At 38.6% G+C, this 24,642-nt stretch overlaps 1 long non-coding RNA gene across 1 annotated transcript; it reads right to left on the bottom strand.

The window, feature by feature from the left end:
• Positions 1-988: 988 nt before the first annotated feature.
• LOC146945596 (uncharacterized) lies at positions 989-23,638 on the bottom strand. Its single transcript, XR_015026431.1, has 3 exons — positions 22,811-23,638; positions 2,143-2,452; positions 989-1,403 (listed from the first exon to the last, which is right to left on the bottom strand). It is a non-coding gene; the product is annotated as an uncharacterized LOC146945596 (long non-coding RNA).
• Positions 23,639-24,642: the final 1,004 nt, after the last annotated feature.

Here is a 24,642-nt window from a genome sequence, read left to right as displayed (position 1 = left end):
TTCGTACACGACATTAGACGTCACATCAATATCTTCACCATCTTCATTAGTTATCGCCCTCCTCTGGATGTAACTCTCGAGACAATAACATATAATTGTCAATGTGAAAATACTGGCGTTGAGAGATATAATCCAACATGTCACAGTAATTGCCCTTGGCTCTCGTTAATTGGCACGAAAAATGAGACAACTAAAGGAAACTGTCGTCTTTGAAACTTGAAAGATCATGATTGATGCACAGGTCTTTGAAGCAATTGTAATTTTTTGGATGTAATTTTTTGGAAGAAAAGATGGTATAATTATTACTTGACAAAATACACAATTATTTTTAACCCAATTTTTCATTTTTTGGATCATTGAAGCAATTGTTAGAAAGACGCTTAAAAATAGTAGCAATCACATAAATGATTTGCAATGATCTCTATGTCATTTAATCATTCATTCATATTAGCAAAAAATAATAAATAATCATTCATTCAATAGCTTTTTCAAAAGGACAATGGTTTCAATATCATATTTTTTTTATAGTGATTTCAATATCATTGAATCATGCATTCATTCTGTTAACATCAGTGAAAAAATGTTTTACTTTAAGGGAATAAGGATCAACAAAAAAATTACAAAAGATATTACTAAGTATAAAAAAAAAACTAAAAAAAATTGAAGCTTCAAATGTGCACTAATATAATCAAACACTAAGTATAGCCAAAAAAATATCAATGTGAAAAGGATCTTAAGTGGCAATAAGTTTTTTTTGAATCGGCAAAATATTATTGATAACCAAAACACTCACAAGACGCTAAGAGACGGTGGAAAATAAAAACAAAGAGGCCGCATATATGCGTAACATTCACCCAAACAACCAAAACTATAATCCCACACAAATTCATAACAGCCCCACTAACGAAACGAAGCGAAATAGCGTAAGATATGACACTGAAATCCAATAATAACCACCGGAATTCAGACCCATAACTATGCCACAACCTGCGGAAATCGCAACACTAAAAACCGGAACCCCCCAAGCACCTGAAGCGGAGAGATCAGTCAAAAAACAGCAGCAGAAACAGGTGCCGAACCAGAAATAAACAGGTGAAACAGGTGCTGCACTGTCATGACAGCAACAGAGCCACTGCCCACCTATATGCAATAAGTAAGAGCACATCATGATGTTCACCCCTCATTTTTAGTACAATCCACTATCAAAGCAACATAACAGAAAATTTCATTATGTACACTAATTATATGGAAGACTTAAACATTTGCCCACTTTTCCAACCCACTTTGAGAGTCTTGTATACTTATCCCTTATGGGAGCCTAGCTTCAACACAGGTACCAAAAGAACTATCTTCATTTGTGCTTGCACCTTTAATATAATTGATAAAGGTTCATCTTCACAAACCTGCAATGCAATTTCATAAAAATACTGACCTCATAAATCATTAATTTATACCAACATTAAGCTTAGCTCATTTTACATTTAATTTTTCGTGAAGGTGTGTGTGTATATATAAGATGTGCATGTTAGTGATAAAAAAATAGTGATAAAAACATAACTTTCACTTGTTCCTCTTCAGATAGAATTTTCATTACGGTGAATTAAATGAAAATAGTGTCACAAAGAAGAAGGGACAACTGATATATTGGTGAATTATAAAACAATAGTCGAAAATCTAAAAGCTAAGAAAACAATCAATCTGGATCAAAATTGTAAAAGGGAAATTCCATGTTAAGTTGAAATTATCTTATCAACACTCCATATAGTTCAATAAAAAGAATAATCAAATGAAAAAATTGTAAATGATATGCCTTTATAATGTGATCTTATACAGAATGAAGAATTGAATACAAAATGCATAAAAACTCCAATGCCCCTCTAATTGAAAATGTCACGGTGAGAAACCTCTCATGCTTACAAAAAAAATATGCAAAATATAGTATGAATATCAAATATTGAATGGTAAAATTATAAAATATAGTTTATCAATAGCGCACACAAACATATTACAGAAATTGAAAACATAAGTGAATAAGCTAAAGATTGAAGAATAAAAAATATTTTTTCTGAAAAATCAGCAAACGATCTAATCTACATGACTATGTCTTGTCTTGTGTAAATCTTGCTATGCAAAAAGAAGTACCTTTCCTAGTTGATACACAATATGCTACAATGTTTTTTTTTTTGAAGCAGCATATCATTAATAGCCACACCAGTAGTGCAAAACGGCAAGGAAATTACAAAAGGCCAAGACCTATACCAAAATAAAGCCAACAATAGCACAAAAAGGAATAGAGTAGTCTCAGCAAGCAAAAAAAAACACCCCCGGAACAAAATTGCCAATACCGAAAAAACACCTTCCAGCTAAAACAGACATAGCAGCACAGGCACAGCACCTGTAACAGCATTCCAAATTACAGCTAGGTCACCCACAATATGCAACAATGTGATTCCTGAAACATGGCACTTGCAAAAATAAGTTACACAACATTCAATAGCTTGCTAAAACCCATGACACAGAGAAGCAAACTCAACACCTATAGTGTTAGGCTAATATTATTGTACCCATCAGATTATTCAGATTTCATGCGATTTGAACTTGCCATAATAAAATAGATTCAATATTTGTGAAAATTATGATATAACGATGAATTGAACTTGCCAACGGGTACAACAATATCAGCCTAACACAATTAGTGCTGTTATAGGAATAGTAACACGAACAACAGAACTGGCACAACAGTGCAAATAGATTCCATGTGACCAGGACACTATACCAAGGCATTAGAACACGAAATAAGTGTAGCAGAACAATACATATCGAATAATACAATCTGATGCAACATATGACGTAAACACCAAAAAAACAGAAGCAAAACTGCAGGAAAACCTGCTACGGCTGAGGCAAATATCTCAAACACTAATCTTAAGTACCAAGGAAGTCCATAAGCGCTATATATAAGAACAAACTCAAATCGCATCACTGCTATATATAAGCGGAGTATTTATTTAACAAAAGATAAAATAAATCAAAATGTTTTTAAATATCCTATATAAGTTGTTTATATAAGCTATCCTAAGAAGTCTCATAAGTGCTTATGCTACTAAATAGATTCAAATAGGTCAATTCAAACATGCCCATAATTTGAAATGACTCAAATTTCAACAACAATTACGAACAGAAAAGAACATTGTTTTATCTTGGTTTTCGGGTGTCAAACATTGATTACGTTTGAACCTTTTAACCGGTGATATCTTATTTTTTCTTGGGAAGGGAAAAAGTAAGCAAAACCCTTGAGAATCGAGGTCCGGGAGTTGTTTTCGCTACGGGAAGGTGTTAGGCACCCATAACGACTATAGTATCCTATAGGAACCGTCTTTAATTTCTACGCGCGCGCTTTATTTTTAAATGCTATTTGAAAATGTTATTTACACCTAAAAGTTACTAAGTGAAGACTTGGAGGGAGGAGAATGTTTTTGGATTTTTATTTTTAGTTGAATTGGAGGAATTTTGTTCCTTGCCTACGTACCCGATTAAGGGATCAAATCCACCGTAGTTCTCTCTCAAAAATGTTTTTTTGTTTTTGTTGGTTGATTTTAAGTTTGAAAATGGAAATTTTGAAGAATGAGAGAAAGAGGCCTCAAGGGCATGAGATTAGGAAATTGTGAGGTTGAATTAGTCATTTGCAAAATGTGGTCTAAACATGATTATTTTCATTGAAATTTGATTAAGAAAATGGAAAAGAAAATACAATGGGATTTTGGATCCCAAGGTTTATTTGGAAAATGGTTTGAGTGAAGTTTGTTCATATTTTTTTGAAAGTTGATTTTCCTAAGTATAAACCCTAGGCATTCATCTAAGCATACAATCCTAAACATACATCTAAACATGCATATTCTAGCTATTTATCTAAAGTGAGGTGTGTGCATGTGTCGGTGCTTGTGTCGGTGTACATTATTAGAGTCCATTGTCCTTTACATCGTACCCTAGATACATTCTATGGCCACTTTGCCAAGAAATTAAAAGCATGAAAGTAAAATATTACAAGAATTCCTAAATCTTTACATTCTAATTTTTTGCATGAAATTGAAACTTAAAATGCAAGAAATAAAAGTGATGAAGTATGGAATGCTCATGATGTATGAAACAATGAATAAATGGTTAGTAGCACAAGATATAAAGCAAGTCAAAGCTATCATAACAAAAGTAATGAAAATCAACATAAAAAACAAGCAAAAACAATGTGAAATAGGCCTAAAATCATCACCAATGCAAGGCTTGAATATGACCTATAATCCTCATACTTCAAAAGATTTCCAAAGAATTTCAACTCAATTTTTCACAAAGAGGATTAAGGGAATATACACTACCAAGCATTTAAGACAAAGATTAGGCAAATTTTACATTATTTATTTACAAACAAAACTTGGAACACAAGGCATTAATGACATATTCACAAACAGCACCAATTTCATGGATTCAAAGTCACAATTTTCACAAAATTCATATAACAAGGTTCCATATCAAATACTCAAGATTAAGGGCCAAGATCATGCAAAATTTTCACAAGAAATTATCAAAAAGGAACATGAGATCACAAGAAAATTTCACATACATTTTTACCAATTTTTAACATGCCAAAATGTCATAAGAAAAAAAGTTTCAAGTGCCAAGGATAGTTGCATGGGATTTCACAAAGTTTTTAGAAGTTCTTTAACAAGATTTTTAATAAAAAGTGGGAAAAATTGAATTAACAAGGAGACAAATATTTCTATGTGTTTTCCATCAAGATTAACATGCAAAACACATTGAAATCCATTGAAAACATCAAGAAGATATTGAGTAATTTTTTTTGGAATTTTTGAAAGAATTTTAGTAAAAACCAGGGTGTAAACAGCATTAAGTAGTGTTAGAATAGTAAAAATATTGCAAGAAAATGAAGTGAATAGATAAATCAAGCCCAGGCCCAGTCTTTAGGATGCAGGACGGGTTGGACCATGGGTTATGGGTCATGGAGCAAGGAAAAAACGGGTTGAAGGAGCAAAATTTGAAGGAAGCTTCACGTTCCTTTGGTGAAGAAAACGGAAACGTGATGTTCCTCCCTCTTCCTTCCTAAAATCACGTTTTAATCACTACTCCCTCTTTCTACCAATCGCTCCCTCTCCTCTCTCCTTAAGCCTCACCGGAAATCGCATGGCACTGCCGGACACTCATGAACTCGCCGGAATCTTCATCTTCTCCGGCGAGAAGTGCAGATTCCGGCGAACCTCACAACATTCCAACTTACACGAAAACTATGGTTTCGTAACCAGAATTCACTCCTCTATTCGAAATCAAACATATCTTTCGAGATCAAATCAAGAATGGCCTAAATCCGATGCAAACAGGTTCGCAAGCAACACAAAGACGAAATCAAAGACACGTAAAAGCATGAGGCCATGGCGTTTACCTTGTTCAACGTTTCAGTGTTGAACTCCCTTACTGTGATTCTTGCTGATTCGTTCCGGTACTTTGTAATTGCGTTCTTATCCTACTCCGTCTTCAATTCCGCTTGCGTTGTTCGTCGCCGTCCGAATCCAATTCAATTGCTGCTCACTGTTCTCGATTTTGTTGAGTTTGAATCAATTGAGTTTGCTTGTTGGAAGTTTGCGTGAGCCGTTCCTCTTTCCTATTTCTTTCTTGTTCTTTCACGGATGCAATTGGAATTTTTGTACGGACGCTTGCTTTGATCCGATGATTTTGCGGTGATGATGATTGAATTCCGATTGTTTTTGTGGAGAATTGAATTGGTTGAGGTGGGGGAAGTGGCGGCTAGAGGTTGTTGTTGTGGTGGTTTGAGGTGGTTAAAGGGAAAGAGGAGTTTGTTAGGGTGGTTGGTTGGTTAGTTACGGTGGAGAAGGAAGGTTGTTTGGTTAGTTATGGTGGAGAAGGTAGGTTGTTAGGGTGGTGATAGTGGTGGAGAGAAGTGGTTATGGTGGAGGAGAAGGTTGTTACATGAGAGAAGAAAGGAGGGAAAAATGAGAGAAAGTTTGTGATTTTTTTTGGAGTTTGTAAAAAATGATTGGTAATGAAAAAATTGACCATGGTTTGACTTATATAGGCTAAGTCATTGACCTTGGACCAATAGGATAGAGACATGTGGCACTTGACTTGTAACAAACTTTTAAGAACCAATAACATTTGGACACATGGCACTTGGACTCTAACAAACTTAAAAAGGGATTAAAATGTAAATAACGAAAGTGCGCGGACTAAAACGAAAATTAAAACTAAAATTGAATTGAAAAAGTAAATTGAAAATTAACGTAAAATGAGACGATTAAAAACAACACAGCAGATTAAAATGAATCAGCAATATTATGTGAAATGACCAAAATGCCCCTAGGGGCTTAAAAACGACTAAAAATGACTCAAATAAAATTTTAAAATGGATTTTTAACAGGAAATTAAAGCAAGAACTTATACAAGACTCAAAGACAATTTTTTAGAATTTAAACAGGGTTTTGACACATGAAAAGACTAAAATGCCCCTAGGGGCAAAATTGACTCAAAATGACTTCAAATGCAATTTAAAAATGGATTTTGACATAGAATTGAAATGAAGACTTATTCAAACTATTTGAAAGGACTCAACCAAATTTTTAAAAGACTGAAAGAAATTTTAACACAGGAAATGACTAAAATGCCCCTAGGGGCTAAATTGACTAAAAAATGACCTAACTGATATTTTTTGAAATGAATTTTGACATGAGATTGAAACAAGGAAAGACTCAAACAATTTTCAAAGATTAAAATGAGTTGAATGCAGGAAATGACTAAAATACCCTTTTATGTGAATTTTGCAAATAACATTGAAATAAAATGCAGAGAAAGATGCAATTGATCAGAGACATATCAAATGACTTATAATGCAAGAAAAGAAGAATTGAACAAGTATTTTTAGGTCCAAAATTAGGGTATAACAGCTGCCCCTATTTAAGTTTCTTTGTCCGGGGAGTCAAGAGACGAAGTCTTAGAATTGACGGGACGAAGATACTTAAATATTAACATTTGCACTGCTTTTGGACATAAAAATACACTTTCAGATTTTCAAGAAAACACGAATGCCATGCAACATTTCATTTACGAATGCAAGACAATCGAACCGGAATCTACGGGCTGTGTCACACCACCAAGGGATTTATAGACATCAAGGTAGAAAGAACGGGCAACAAATAGACAGGTACAAGCTGTTCTTTGGATCGAACTTGCCACTTGACCGAAAGATTCAACAAATAGACAGGTACAAGCTGTTCTTTGGATCGAACTTGCCACTTGACCGAGGAAATACAAACAAGACACGGGTACAAGCTGTTCTTTGGATCGAACTTGCCACTTGACCGAGGAAATACAAACAAGACACGGGTACAAGCTGTTCTTTGGATCGAACTTGCCACTTGACCGAGGAAATACAAACAAGAAACGGGTACAAGCTGTTCTTTGGATCGAACTTGCCACTTGACCGAGGAAATACAAACAAGACACGGGTACAAGCTGTTCTTTGGATCGAACTTGCCACTTGACCGGAAATATAGACAAAAAGCGGGTACAAGCTGTTCTTTGGATCGAACTTGCCACTTGACCAAGAGAATACAAACAAAAGATAGGTACAAGCTGTTCTTTGGATCGAACTTGCCACTTGACCAGTAACAAGATACAAATTGAAAGTCTGGTTTAACAAGATACCAATTGAGGGTAAATTGTCATTGACTTGATTTGAAAATAGACATGACCATTTTTGTTGGCCCAAAAGTAAATTGACATTGATTTGAACTGAATTGACAGTTGAAATTGACATTAGCATTGACATTGACATTGACATTGGCATTGACATTGACATTGACATTGACATTGACATTGGCATTGACATTGGCATTGGATATTGACATTGACATTGACATTGCCATTGGCATTTGACATTAACATTGACATTGACATTGACATTGGCATTTGACATTAACCTTGACATTGACATTGACATTGACATTTGACATTGGCATTTGACATTAACATTGACATTCGACATCGACATTTGACATTAACATTGACATTGATATTGACATTGACATTGACATTGACTTTGAATTTGACATTGACATTGACATTGACTTTGAATTTGACAGTTGACAGTTGGATATGCAACATGTATGTATGGTTTAGCAAGATTATTGGATGTATGAGCACATAAAATGCATGATCATGCATGTATGAATGCTTGAAATGCATGATTGGTTGGCAATTTGGCAGAGAAGTTTCACAAAGGCAGACAAGACATTGGAAGATTGGGCACGCAATGGCTCGTGCTGTGACATATTCACAGGGGAAAACCTCTTTGGAGAGACCGTCGTTTGAGAGACGTATCAAAACCATGGCTGAGGGCAATAAAACTTGTAAAGGAGGGCCCTTGGAAGGTTCTTGGACACAGTTCGCCGTTGCTAGGCGTGTCAGTGCTGGGTAAACATTGGATGTTCGCATCTGTGGTCAATGCTTTTTCATTCTTTTCATTTTTCATTTTCAAACCCCACTTTTGCCTGAACCGCCCTTTCGGGTTTTCGATTCACCGGGGAGTAAAGATTCTTCTCATTGCCCCATTTTTGCCTGAATTGCCTTCATAGGTTGTCAATCAGCGGGGTGCTCATTTTTGCCTAAGCCGCCCTTTCGGGTTTTCAACTTAGCGAGCTTTTCATTTTCATTTTCATTTTTCTCTTCATTTTTCATTCTGTTTTTTCATTCTTGCCATTGACCGCAGATCATCCTGGGGAGTAACCTGCTTGTAACATGTATTGAAATAGACATTGACATTCATTCGCTCATGCATGTTTCATTGAAATGTACCTTATTGCTCAGGTTTGCTTTCAAAATAGACAGAAAAAGATTTTTCAATTTTCAAAAGATGTTTGTTTCAGACATTGACATTATCAAATAGAAAGAAAATGTTTTGTATATAGCATTGAAAATAGAAAGAAAAATATAGAGTTTCAAACAATAGAAAGGCTCAAATTGATGTATAAGAGTGAGAGTTAGCCAAAGGCATGACTTCACGGATTTACAAAGCTTGGAAAATGGTAATTTTATTGGTTGGTGATACATTGAACACGATGACCGCTACATTTCATAGAAATTTTGAATCCACAAGTACAGAAGCCTCTGATGAAGAAGATCATTGACAGTTGCAGATGCCCCAAGGGGTGATGGTGATTTGCCAGATATAGTTACTTGTCTTTTATCAACCTCATTTTTGCATGAACCGCCCTTTCGGGTTTTCGGCTCATCGAGGCGCTCATTCTTGCCTGAGTTGCGTACAATCTCAGCGAGCTTTTTCATATTCATTTTTTTTGTCCCTAACTTTTGCCTGGATCGCCCTTTCGGGTTTTCGATCCACCGGGAAGCGCATTTTTGCCTAGGCCGCCCTTTCGGGTTTTCGACCTACCACGCTGTTCTTTTCTTTCTAGACAAAGTATTTCTTGACTATATCGGCATTAACAGGATTTGGAAGTTCAACACCATCCATGTGTGTGAGAATCAAAGCACCACCAGAGAAAGCCTTCTTGACAACATAAGGACCTTCATAGTTAGGTGTCCACTTGCCCCTTGGGTCGGGTTGCTGACTTATCCTTCTTTTCAATACAAGTTCGCCTTCCTTGAATTCTCGAGGTCGGACTTTCTTGTCAAAAGCATTCTTCATTCGCACTTGATACAACTGTCCATGAGCCATAGCATCCATACGTTTCTCTTCAATCAGATTCAATTGATCATACCTACTTTGACACCATTCAGCCTCAGTCAACTTTGCTTCCATGATTACTCGAAGAGATGGGATCTCCACTTCCAGAGGGAGAACTGCTTCCATACCATACACAAGAGAGAAAGGAGTTGCCCCGGTTGAGCTGCGCACTGTAGTTCGGTAACCATGCAAGGCAAACGGTAGCATCTCATGCCAATCTTTGTAAGTAGTGACCATCTTCTGAACAATCTTCTTGATGTTCTTGTTAGCGGCCTCAACTGCACCATTCATCTGAGGTCTATAAGGAGAAGAGTTGTGATGCTCAATCTTGAATTCTTCACATAAAGCTTGCATCATGCTATTGTTCAGATTAGAACCATTGTCAGTGATAATTTTGTTGGGAACACCATATCGACAGATGATGTTATTCTTGATAAACTTGACAACCACTTGCTTGGTCACATTTGCATAGGAAGCAGCTTCAACCCACTTGGTGAAATAATCAATTGCCACTAGAATGAAACGGTGTCCATTGGAAGCTTTTGGTTCAATTCTTCCAATCATGTCAATGCCCCACATGGAGAAGGGCCATGGGGAAGATATAACATTGAGAGCGTGTGGAGGCACATGAATCTTGTCAGCATAAATTTGACATTTGTGGCATCTCTTAGCATGTTTGTGGCAGTCACGCTCCATAGTTATCCAGTAATAGCCGGCTCTTAACAGTTTCCTTGACATGGTGTGACCCGAAGCATGGGTCCCAAAGGTACCATCATGTACATCGTGCATTAATTTCTCGGCTTCTTGCTTATCAACACATCTCAACAAGACCATGTCATAGTTCCTCTTGTATAGGACTTCTCCGTCCAGAAGGAATCTGCTAGCCCATCGTCTCAAAGTCTTTTTATCCCTGTTGGAAGCACCAGGTGGATATTCACGATTCTGCAAGAATTGTTTGATGTTGTAATACCAAGGCTTTTTATTATTCACATCTCTATCAGCTTGATCTGGCATATCTTCAATAGTAAACACATGAGCGGGTCTATCAAGACGCTGCACCTTGATCACAGGCACATCATTCCAGTGGTTCACACGAAACATGGAAGACAAAGTAGCGAGAGCATCAGCCATCTGGTTTTCATCCCGAGGGATGTGGTGCAGTTCAACCTTTGTAAAGTATGTCAACAGACGTCTTGCATAGTCACGGTATGGGATCAGCTTCTCATGATGAGTCTCCCATTCACCCTTTATCTGATTAATAACAAGTGCAGAATCTCCATAGATGTCAAGGTGTTTGATTCTCAGGTCAAGGGCTTCTTCAATGCCCAAAATGCATGCTTCATACTCAGCTATGTTATTCGTGCATTCAAAAGTTATTCGAGCGGTGAAAGGAATGTGGTGCCCCTGCGGAGTTACAATGATGGCCCCAATTCCTTTACCATAAACATTAACAGCACCATCAAACACCAATCCCCATTTGCTATTGGGATCTGGCCCTTCATTGATCAGTGGCTCTTCACAGTATTTTGCCTTCAGATACATAACTTCTTCATCAGGGAAATCAAATTTAATTGGCTGGTAATCATCAAGAGGTTGACAAGCAAGATGCTCAGCAAGGACACTTCCTTTGATTGCTTTCTGAGCTTTGTACACAATATCATATTCAGACAACAACATTTGCCAACGTGCGATCTTTCCAGTAACAGCAGGCTTTTCAAAGATGTACTTGATTGGATCCATTCGGGATATCAACCAAGTTGTATGATTCACCATATAATGACGCAGGCGTTTGGCAGCCCAAGCTAAAGCACAACAAGTCTTTTCAAGCATTGTATACCGAGTCTCACAGTCGGTGAACTTCTTGCTCAGATAGTAGATAGCATGCTCTTTCTTACCAGTCTCATCTTGTTGACCGAGAACACAGCCCACTGAATCGTCTAACACTGACAGATACATAATCAAAGGCCTTCCTTCCACTGGTGGGACAAGGATAGGCGGCTCTAACAGGTATTCTTTAATGCTATCAAAAGCTTTCTGACATTCATCATTCCATACAACAGGCTGATTCTTTCTGAGCAATTTGAAAATTGGACCACAGGTAGTAGTCATGTGAGATATGAATCTTGAAATATAGTTCAGGCGCCCGAGGAAACCTCTGACTTGCTTCTCAGTTTGAGGGGCCGGCATCTCTCTGATGGCTCGGACTTTGTCAAGATCAACTTCAATGCCTCTTTGACTGACAATGAAGCCTAGCAACTTTCCGGATCTTACACCAAATGTGCACTTGTTAGGATTCAAACGCAGCTTGTACTTTCTCAGTCTTTCAAACATCTTTTTCAAATACACAACATGCTGCTCTTCATCATTTGACTTCACAATCATATCATCAACATATACTTCAATCTCTTTGTGAATCATATCATGAAATAGAGTTGTCATACCTCTTTGATAGGTAGCACCAGCATTTATCAAACCGAACGGCATTACTTTATAACAGAATGTTCCCCATGGAGTGATGAAGGACGTCTTTTCTCTATCTTTAGGAGACATCCGTATCTGATTATAACCAGAGAAACCATCCATGAAGGAGAATACTTTGGATTGAGCAGTACTGTCAACAAGCACATCAATATGAGGCAATGGGAAGTTATCTTTTGGACTGGCTTTATTCAGATCTCTGTAATCGACACACATTCGAACTTTCCCATCTTTCTTTGGTACTGGTACGATGTTGGCAATCCACTCAGGGTATTCAGTTGTCATGAGGAAACCTGCATCAATTTGCTTTTGTACTTCAGCCTTGATCTTAAGAGCCATGTCTGGACGAGACCTTCTCAATTTCTGTTTGACAGGAGGACATTCAGGTCTTGTCGGTATCCGATGTTCCACAATCTGGGGATCTAGACCCGGCATATCTTCATAAGACCATGCAAAGACATCTGGATAGTCGTGGAGAAGCTGAGTAATCTTCCTTTTCACTTCTGGCTCAAGTGCAGCACCAATCTTGATCTCTCGCTTGTTTTCTTCAGTACCCAGGTTGATAAGCTCAATCTCTTCCTGGTGAGGCTGAATGGCTCTTCTTTCTTGCTCAAGCAGTCGAGTGATCTCATATGGTATCTCTTCATCATCGTCCTCATCTTCAGCTTCATATACAGGGAATTCAAAATTTGGATGAACCATAGGGTCACTGTGTTCAACGGGTTTATTATGGTTCAATCTGCATAATATGATTGGGATGATTTTAGAAAAATGTTTTCTATGCAGATTTTTGAAATTAATAAGAAAATACAGATGTTTTGGTTTTTTCTGGCATTACCATTATTTCCAAGGAAAAAGCACTAAAAAGTAAAAAACAAAGAGTCGTGAGGAAAACGACAACTTTTATTGATAACGGCAATGCCGAAACAAACATGCCCTTACAATGATATCACTTTCGCCTTGGGCAGAGCGAAAAGATTGTTATTTTGAAAACAAAAAACATGAGCAACAAGACACATTACATGGAAGCATGCATGACTAAAGGAACATCAACGGCTTCCCAATTTCTCACAGTGCCTCCTGGTATAACAAATGCAGGCACGTGACCACCTTCAGCAGCATCTTCAGTAATAGCATTGATGAACCCAGCACTGTAGAAAGTTCCCTTTGAAACAGCAGATGTCGGGGAGAATCCAAGGCCCTCTTTACGCTTGTTTTCCAGAATCTGAATCACTTTGCCCCAGCCAGCAGCTTGCCCTGCTTGAACAGCCTTCTGGGCGTCCTTTAGTGAAGCCATGCTAGCACCAGCCCTCCGGGGCTCTGCACCCTCAACAGTCAGCCCTTGAAACGACGTCCCTTCAGCGGACCCTGCTTCAACACAAGAGAACGATGATACCTGGCTAACTAGATATGCTTCCTCACCATGCACAGTGACAATCTTACCATTCCTCATGAACTTGAGCTTCTGATGCAAAGTGGAAGTTACCGCTCCAGCGTCGTGGATCCACGGTCTTCCGAGGAGACAGCTGTAAGAGGCATTGATATCCATGACTTGGAAAGTTATTTGAAATGTCTCGGGACCAACGGTGATTGGCAAGTCCACTTCCCCGAGAACATCCTTGCGGGACCCATCGAAAGCTTTAACCAGATAGCTGCTACCCCTCAGAGAAATTCCATGATGGCTCAATTGCCTTAGTGTGGATTCAGGCATTACATTCAGAGACGATCCAGTGTCCACCAATACGTTGGATATCATATCAGACCCACAGTGCACCGAGATATGTAGAGCCAAGTTGTGGCGTTTCCCTGCTTCGGGGAGCTCATCGTCACCGAACCCCAAGTTGTTGCAGGCAGTAATATTACTCACTATCCCATCAAATTGATCCACAGAGACTTCGTGGTCAACATAAGCTTGCTCCAGTATCTTCATTAACACCTTCCTGTGAGCTTCTGAGCTCATAAGTAGAGACAAGATGGATATCTTTGATGGGGTCTGTAGCAGCTGGTCAACAATCTTATAGTCACTTTTCTTGATAAGCCTCAGGATTTCGTCCAGATTGGACTCTTCAATAGATTGGCCTGCTGGGCCGGTGTTCTTGTCAACAGGGGGAGCAACTGGTGGAGTTACCGTGGCAATAGGTGTCACCACCTTCTTTTGAAACAAGGGTGGACGGACTTTTCCACTTCTCAGAGTTGTAACTTCACTGGCAACATTGTCAACTGCAGCTGGGGATACCAGAGGTACTTCCACTCCATTCTCGATCATGGTTGCACTGTACTTATAAGGAATTGCTCTGGTAGAGGTATAAGACACCGGACCAGGTAACCTGATCACCAAAGGCTCAACATTTCTCATCTGAGATACACTCTCAACAGGGGAGTCATGGAACACTGGCACAATCACACATACATCACTGGCAATCAAGTGCTTGTCATCCATCAGGCTCTGGATATCACCTTGCACCACACAACAGCCCATGGGATTTTGTAGACATTCTGAACAAGAATCATGATCATGTTTGAACAAAGAGGCCTGGCAGAGCTTGACATGTAATGGCACCAAGGGAGTAACGACATTGCGGACATCCAACATGGGATCCTCTTGAGGAGCGGGAATCCTTTCAAAAGCCTCAATCATATTGACAGCAGCATGGTTTGGAAGTTGATTGCCGAGGACATGAGGAGCATTATTCTCAAAAGTCAACCGTCCCTTTTCTATTAGGTCTTTCACAATATACTTCAGAGCAAGGCAACCCTCAACATCATGGCCTTGAGCACCCTGATGAAATTCACATGTTAGATCCTGTCGGAACCTGGGAGGCAATGGATTAGGCGGAGGCCTGCCTGGTCTAGTGACACAGTGTCCCTTGGCCAGTAGAGTTGGGAGCAACTCACCATACCGCATTGGTATTGGTGGAAAGGAGGGTTTGGGTCGGGGACCCTGTTGCTGCTGCTGTTGTTGTTGAGCAGGAGGTTGTTGTTGCACTTGCTGAGCGATGGCATTGACAGGCACTGGTGGTTGGCCCGGTGGCAGAGGATATTGCTGGTAGAATGGCGGGAAGAAAGGATGCTGAGAGTACTGCATGTAATGATAAGGCATAGGTAATTGTGTGGCAGATGCAGATGGGTTACCAGACACCATCCCCACATCAGATTCTTTCTTCTTATGATGACCATTACCATACTTCTTTGATGCACTGTTTGAAGATTCCCCTTTCTCTAGGACAATAATACCATCTCGGACGGCCTCCTCTAGACGCGTTCCCATTGTAACCATATCAGAGAAGTTGTTTGGGGTAGAGACTATCATTCTCTCCTTATATTCCTTCTTCAGAGTCTTCAGGAATGTCTGTGTTAACTCTTCCTCATCAAGTCGAGGAGAAACACGGGCAGCTGCCCCTCTCCACCTCTGAGCATATTCTCGGAAGGTTTCATCTGATTTCTGAGACAAGGCTTTAAGAGAGTCTCTATTTGGCCTCAGACGGGTATTGAATTCATATTGACTTTCAAAAGCAGCAGCCAGATCCTCAAAAGTATGGATGTTGTCTTTGCTCAAACTAGTATACCAATCTGCTGCATCATCTGTCAAGCTACTTTGGAAGCAGTGGATCATCAGTGCGTCATTATCTGCGTAGTTAGCCATCTTTCGGACATACCGGATAACATGGTTGTGCGGACAAGAAGTTCCATTGTATTTGTCAAATTCTGGCTCTTTGAATTTCTTAGGAACCTCAAATCGGGACACCAAGCATAGATCACGAGCTTTAGCAGGAGCACCATTGTTTCCTCGGCTAGCCTTGACCTCACGGAGTTCTCCAGCCAACTCCATCAACTGTCTTCTCATAGCTTCCATTGCGGGATCTTGTCCACGCGGAGTATCGACATCAATTACCTGTTGCACAGTGTGTACAACAGGGTCGGTAACAACAGTGGTCACCTGAGGCATAGCAGTAGATACAGGAATCTGTCCTTGTCCAGCAAAACCAGAGACACCAGCAGCAGTATTAGGAGAATAGTAAGCTGAGAGACCATAAGGACGCCCATTGGGCATAACAAAACGAGCATCAGTAGCCACAGTAGATAGTGGGATAGACGGAATTGCTTCAGTAGAAACTGGGACAGATGTGGCTGGTTGTTCTTGTGCAGCCAGCAAAGTAGACATAGTGTCATGAGCCTTAGCCAAGTCTTCTTTCATAGCAGCCAATTCGGCACGGAGCCGAGCATTTTCTTCTTCAAAGTTAGCCATAATCCTTCTCTTGTGAAATCTTGTTTGATGCACTCTATCTCGTTGGTAAATCTTGCGACCACGAGCCACTTTTCAGACTGCGGCGGACAAAACCAGGAGGCAATGAGCACGAGAGAAGCTTTTTGTAACCAATGAATGCATATGATGCATGAAATGTGTAAATGCATATGCAAAAAGATTCTTTTTACGTGTTATCGAAGGGTTTTTAGACAAATTAGAAACTTGTAAACATTACTAAACAACGATTAACATGAACGGGAAACAAATAACCAACATATAGTTTTTACAAGACGATTCCCTTTGAAATGCTAAGCCAAGGGATAGACTTTGAAATGTAAATCAACACAAAATGGAAATAACAACAGGAAATGGAGATCCTCAAGCATAGGAAGTGGAAGCATCGTCCTCAGACTCAGACGCATAGCTGCAGTATCGTGCATAGAAATCACGGGCACCCCTAGCCCTCTTGGAGTCTCTCATAAGCAACCTATCTTTCTCTTCAATCTCCCTCTTAGCCTTAGCTAACTCTTTCTTCAGTGTCAAGACCTCATGAGTTTTCTGCTCATCCTTTCCATCCAAAGTCATGATCAAGTTCTCAGCCTCATAGTATCTAGACCTCCACTGATGTTTCTCCCGACTCTCCATAGCTAGATGCTCCTGATACATCTCCTGGGTAGGTGGGAGTAGAGGTAAAGGCATGGTAGGAACAGATGCAGACACATATCTCATAGAGGGGTAAGGCATACCAATCTCCTCAGCTTGGTTTATCACCCACTGTGTATAGGCCTCATGAGCAATACCGGACCTTACACCCATATGCTTTACCTCTTTCTTCCGAAGCTTAGTCCAAGCTTCCAGGAAATCCTCTCTTATGCCGGTGGGAGCATTGGAGTAGTGAAAGAAGTAAGGAGCTGTAGCAAGATTGATGGGCTTATCTTTCATCGGAAAACCAAATTGTCGCAAAGCAAGCTCCGGGTTATAGTTGATTCCACCCCGAGTACCAAGAAGAGGTACATTAAGAAACTTTCCACCACCAAAGATAATTTCCTTAACCCTAGAAGCGGGAGTGAGCCAAACCACTTCATTAGGAGTGAGAGCCATAATCCTCTGTGAAATAGACCAATTCTCCGGATTGTCATGGAAAGACTCTGGAAGGTGCGAAATAAACCACCTATAGAGGAGAGGCACACAACAAAGGATGTAGCCACGACCCTTGCCGGAACGATCATGAATAGCATGGAATGTGTCAGCTAGCAAAGTAGGAACCGGATTCTTGGAGTGGAAGATCATAATAACATTCATGTCCACGAAGCCATCAAGATTCGGAAAGAGAATAAGCCCATAGATGAGAAGTGCAAGAATAGCCTCGAGAGTGTCCTGACAAGTGGTATTGAGGTGAGCTTTCCCAAGAAGATACTCTGACGTGAACCCTCGGATACGAGCCTTAGTGACGAGATTCTTGGAGACATCGGTGGTCTTGAGATAGAGATCCTTAGCAATATCCAATGGAGTAAGAGGAGGCTCAAGTCCTGAGAAAGGTACCCCCTTAGCAATAGACAGATCCATCAAGGAAGAATAAGCCTCTAGAGTAGGCACCAGCTGAAAGTCCGGAAAGGTAAAGCACCGATACTTCGGATCATAGAATTGCACTAGAGTGTGCACAAGCTTCTCATCCACATTAGTATGAAGAATAGGAAGTAAAGCCCCGTAACGATGTCGGAAACCGGTCGGATCCTTAACCTTGAGTGCCAAATCTCTCAAACTAGCCAAATCCACTTCCTTGAACTTGTAGGACTTAGTCATCTTCATCCCTACAATGTTTACAAATTCAACTTGTCTAAGCCCTTCGATAACAATGCATGAAAAAAGTTTATGCATGTATGCATGTATGCATGAATGCATGATTATGTTCAAGTTCGGAGAAAACATGGTGGGTGAAGTTCAAAGTCGAGGAGTCATGGGTGGACACGGCGTCCGGTGAAACTAGGGCTTTAGGATAATAGTAACCGGGTTCTAAAAGGTTCCCCAGTTGCAACCTCTCCGACGTATCTCATGGTGTCACGAGACAACACTCGCTCCATGATTATACGTGGAAGGTCTAACTTGAGTGTAGTATCGCGTGACGACTAAAACTCGAGACAACACTCGGTTTAGTCTCCGCACTACGTCCTAGAAAAATGGCCATGGATGGGTTCGGTTATCTACGGTTCATAGCGTCATAGAACAATTAGAAGTAAAGTGCCTAAACGCGACAACACGCGCCGACAACATCACCCCCAAAATGCCTCAGCTATGTGGGATTGATCGCATAATCCAAAACACGAGGCAACCCCCGGAATGAATTGTCGATTATATCCCTCCTAAATCCTAAGTTCACTCAGCCCGGGTGCAGGACTTTTGATATTCTCACCCCACACGTTTGCGAGAAATTAAACATTTATTCACATAGGAAGGCAAGTAAAAGAAACAAGTAAAAATACAAGCGCAAGCGTGGAAATAAAGACTAGGCGTAACTCTCGAATCTCCCCAGTGAAGTCGCCAGCTGTTTTATCTTGGTTTTCGGGTGTCAAACATTGATTACGTTTGAACCTTTTAACCGGTGATATCTTATTTTTTCTTGGGAAGGGAAAAAGTAAGCAAAACCCTTGAGAATCGAGGTCCGGGAGTTGTTTTCGCTACGGGAAGGTGTTAGGCACCCATAACGACTATAGTATCCTATAGGAACCGTCTTTAATTTCTACGCGCGCGCTTTATTTTTAAATGCTATTTGAAAATGTTATTTACACCTAAAAGTTACTAAGTGAAGACTTGGAGGGAGGAGAATGTTTTTGGATTTTTATTTTTAGTTGAATTGGAGGAATTTTGTTCCTTGCCTACGTACCCGATTAAGGGATCAAATCCACCGTAGTTCTCTCTCAAAAATGTTTTTTTGTTTTTGTTGGTTGATTTTAAGTTTGAAAATGGAAATTTTGAAGAATGAGAGAAAGAGGCCTCAAGGGCATGAGATTAGGAAATTGTGAGGTTGAATTAGTCATTTGCAAAATGTGGTCTAAACATGATTATTTTCATTGAAATTTGATTAAGAAAATGGAAAAGAAAATACAATGGGATTTTGGATCCCAAGGTTTATTTGGAAAATGGTTTGAGTGAAGTTTGTTCATATGTTTTTGAAAGTTGATTTTCCTAAGTATAAACCCTAGGCATTCATCTAAGCATACAATCCTAAACATACATCTAAACATGCATATTCTAGCTATTTATCTAAAGTGAGGTGTGTGCATGTGTCGGTGCTTGTGTCGGTGTACATTATTAGAGTCCATTGTCCTTTACATCGTACCCTAGATACATTCTATGGCCACTTTGCCAAGAAATTAAAAGCATGAAAGTAAAATATTACAAGAATTCCTAAATCTTTACATTCTAATTTTTTGCATGAAATTGAAACTTAAAATGCAAGAAATAAAAGTGATGAAGTATGGAATGCTCATGATGTATGAAACAATGAATAAATGGTTAGTAGCACAAGATATAAAGCAAGTCAAAGCTATCATAACAAAAGTAATGAAAATCAACATAAAAAACAAGCAAAAACAATGTGAAATAGGCCTAAAATCATCACCAATGCAAGGCTTGAATATGACCTATAATCCTCATACTTCAAAAGATTTCCAAAGAATTTCAACTCAATTTTTCACAAAGAGGATTAAGGGAATATACACTACCAAGCATTTAAGACAAAGATTAGGCAAATTTTACATTATTTATTTACAAACAAAACTTGGAACACAAGGCATTAATGACATATTCACAAACAGCACCAATTTCATGGATTCAAAGTCACAATTTTCACAAAATTCATATAACAAGGTTCCATATCAAATACTCAAGATTAAGGGCCAAGATCATGCAAAATTTTCACAAGAAATTATCAAAAAGGAACATGAGATCACAAGAAAATTTCACATACATTTTTACCAATTTTTAACATGCCAAAATGTCATAAGAAAAAAAGTTTCAAGTGCCAAGGATAGTTGCATGGGATTTCACAAAGTTTTTAGAAGTTCTTTAACAAGATTTTTAATAAAAAGTGGGAAAAATTGAATTAACAAGGAGACAAATATATCTATGTGTTTTCCATCAAGATTAACATGCAAAACACATTGAAATCCATTGAAAACATCAAGAAGATATTGAGTAATTTTTTTTGGAATTTTTGAAAGAATTTTAGTAAAAACCAGGGTGTAAACAGCATTAAGTAGTGTTAGAATAGTAAAAATATTGCAAGAAAATGAAGTGAATAGATAAATCAAGCCCAGGCCCAGTCTTTAGGATGCAGGACGGGTTGGACCATGGGTTATGGGTCATGGAGCAAGGAAAAAACGGGTTGAAGGAGCAGAATTTGAAGGAAGCTTCACGTTCCTTTGGTGAAGAAAACGGAAACGTGATGTTCCTCCCTCTTCCTTCCTAAAATCACGTTTTAATCACTACTCCCTCTTTCTACCAATCGCTCCCTCTCCTCTCTCCTTAAGCCTCACCGGAAATCGCATGGCACTGCCGGACACTCATGAACTCGCCGGAATCTTCATCTTCTCCGGCGAGAAGTGCAGATTCCGGCGAACCTCACAACATTCCAACTTACACGAAAACTATGGTTTCGTAACCAGAATTCACTCCTCTATTCGAAATCAAACATATCTTTCGAGATCAAATCAAGAATGGCCTAAATCCGATGCAAACAGGTTCGCAAGCAACACAAAGACGAAATCAAAGACACGTAAAAGCATGAGGCCATGGCGTTTACCTTGTTCAACGTTTCAGTGTTGAACTCCCTTACTGTGATTCTTGCTGATTCGTTCCGGTACTTTGTAATTGCGTTCTTATCCTACTCCGTCTTCAATTCCGCTTGCGTTGTTCGTCGCCGTCCGAATCCAATTCAATTGCTGCTCACTGTTCTCGATTTTGTTGAGTTTGAATCAATTGAGTTTGCTTGTTGGAAGTTTGCGTGAGCCGTTCCTCTTTCCTATTTCTTTCTTGTTCTTTCACGGATGCAATTGGAATTTTTGTACGGACGCTTGCTTTGATCCGATGATTTTGCGGTGATGATGATTGAATTCCGATTGTTTTTGTGGAGAATTGAATTGGTTGAGGTGGGGGAAGTGGCGGCTAGAGGTTGTTGTTGTGGTGGTTTGAGGTGGTTAAAGGGAAAGAGGAGTTTGTTAGGGTGGTTGGTTGGTTAGTTACGGTGGAGAAGGAAGGTTGTTTGGTTAGTTATGGTGGAGAAGGTAGGTTGTTAGGGTGGTGATAGTGGTGGAGAGAAGTGGTTATGGTGGAGGAGAAGGTTGTTACATGAGAGAAGAAAGGAGGGAAAAATGAGAGAAAGTTTGTGATTTTTTTTGGAGTTTGTAAAAAATGATTGGTAATGAAAAAATTGACCATGGTTTGACTTATATAGGCTAAGTCATTGACCTTGGACCAATAGGATAGAGACATGTGGCACTTGACTTGTAACAAACTTTTAAGAACCAATAACATTTGGACACATGGCACTTGGACTCTAACAAACTTAAAAAGGGATTAAAATGTAAATAACGAAAGTGCGCGGACTAAAACGAAAATTAAAACTAAAATTGAATTGAAAAAGTAAATTGAAAATTAACGTAAAATGAGACGATTAAAAACAACACAGCAGATTAAAATGAATCAGCAATATTATGTGAAATGACCAAAATGCCCCTAGGGGCTTAAAAACGACTAAAAATGACTCAAATAAAATTTTAAAATGGATTTTTAACAGGAAATTAAAGCAAGAACTTATACAAGACTCAAAGACAATTTTTTAGAATTTAAACAGGGTTTTGACACATGAAAAGACTAAAATGCCCCTAGGGGCAAAATTGACTCAAAATGACTTCAAATGCAATTTAAAAATGGATTTTGACATAGAATTGAAATGAAGACTTATTCAAACTATTTGAAAGGACTCAACCAAATTTTTAAAAGACTGAAAGAAATTTTAACACAGGAAATGACTAAAATGCCCCTAGGGGCTAAATTGACTAAAAAATGACCTAACTGATATTTTTTGAAATGAATTTTGACATGAGATTGAAACAAGGAAAGACTCAAACAATTTTCAAAGATTAAAATGAGTTGAATGCAGGAAATGACTAAAATACCCTTTTATGTGAATTTTGCAAATAACATTGAAATAAAATGCAGAGAAAGATGCAATTGATCAGAGACATATCAAATGACTTATAATGCAAGAAAAGAAGAATTGAACAAGTATTTTTAGGTCCAAAATTAGGGTATAACAAACATACCATGAGCTTTTAGGATGCTTAGGATTTTATTGCCACTGATACTTTAAACCTGAGCAATTTCATGAGAATCACGAAAAATAACAATAATTTGAGATGAAGTTGACCCCTTTGCTTGTTATACGAATGTAAAAGTAGAATATTTTCTATTATTTATAGGGCAGTAGATATACAAATGTTTATAGGGCAGTAGATATACAAATGTTTGAAATTGTTATTTATAGGGCAGTAGAAAACATGTTTGAGAAAATAGAAAACTTGTTTTCCTTGATCGAATAATCACCTTCCGCCACCATATTCGCGCCCTTTGATACATCGTTGAAGAAATCCGGTTAAAAGAATAAAATTGGTCCTTTTCCAAAGTGAGACCAACCCATCAAATTTTGAAATTAAATCAGAATGAAATTGAATTTTATTTACTCTATACATCAAAACAAATCTAATGATTCTATTGCTGCTCACGTCGCTGGATAAATTACTCCGGTGAATACGGCGGCTAACGGAGTTGAGGAGATAAGTCGCAGAGGAGATGGGAGAGAAAGAGAAAGATGATCGATTGTTGTTCTGAGGTAGTGAAGAAGAGAATAGCATTTGGGGTAATCTGTTCTCATAATTCGTTGAAAGCATAAATCGGCTTGATATGTCGACGCCATGAAGGTAGTAACAGCGAAATTGGTTAGGCAGCAATCGAGTTGCAGAAGGAAATACAGAAGTAGAAAGCATAAATTGCAGGAGCTGTTATGAAGGATGCTCGTGAGAGAAAGAGATGGATTGGATGAGGGAGAAAGGATTGAGATTAGAAAATGAATGGGTAAAGAAGAAAGAGAAAGTGAAATAGACAGAAGAAGAAGAAGTAGAATTAGCGTGTCAAATAACTAACCAGGAAAATTGTATGGCACCGTTTGGGGAGTGTATAATTAGTTTCCAATAGGCACAATTTAATGCTTTACGTATATCAAGCAGGGAAAGTTTGAAAAAAATTCTGCATGAGAATCCGAAAGCCACAATGACTCGGTTAACAATACAAACCCCACAAAATACCACCAAAATTCAAATTTCAAATCAGATGGGAGGGAAAATATTTTAGGATTGTATGCATTAGCATTTAATGACAGAATATTAGAGGGAAAAATTAGGGTTAATGGTTGCATGACCTAATAAGCTTTTAGAGTAAGAGATGTTTCAATCTTATTTTCCTCTTAAAGCCTGAATTTTATTTATGATTTTTTTATGATGCTTGTGCATTACGAAATGTTAAATTTCCATACATTTTGGCTTCAAAATTGAAGAACGGAAACCGTCAAGGATTTCAAATGTAGTGGACGGTGGCATATATAATGAACCTAACATGAATTTTACAACCCGCGCGGTTTGCAACACGCCTACGCCAAATAGCAAATTGTTAACCCAAAATTTTACAAGCAGCTGAAATGAAAAAATTTGTTAACCCAAAATTTTACAAGCAGCTGAAATGAAAAAATAAAATAAAATTCAAGATATTAATTTATTCAAATCAGGAAAAATGCATATATCATTATAAATTCAAGATTCCTAAAAACTAGAGAAGGTGAATCTGAATCTGCAAACATTCTTGCAACCATTGGTTAATAGCTTACATTGATAGTGCCTACAAATATAAAAAAAAAAAATTGTAACCGGAACATTCGTGCTTCCGACTCTGCAACATTGACACTTATATCTTTATTAGATCTGTAATGACTTGGAGTGATTATGTAAATCTCAACCGACGAACACCGTCTTAAGATGAAAACCCCATTAAACATCGCTCAAGACGATGAGCAAACAAAACACCATACTAAGACAATAAAAATTTA

Source organism: Medicago sativa, chromosome 2 (assembly GCF_051527215.1).
Source record: "Medicago sativa cultivar Bolivia chromosome 2, Bolivia_mono, whole genome shotgun sequence".
Classification (NCBI taxonomy): Eukaryota; Viridiplantae; Streptophyta; class Magnoliopsida; order Fabales; family Fabaceae; genus Medicago; species Medicago sativa.
This window is presented reverse-complemented; position numbering and strand designations above follow the sequence as displayed.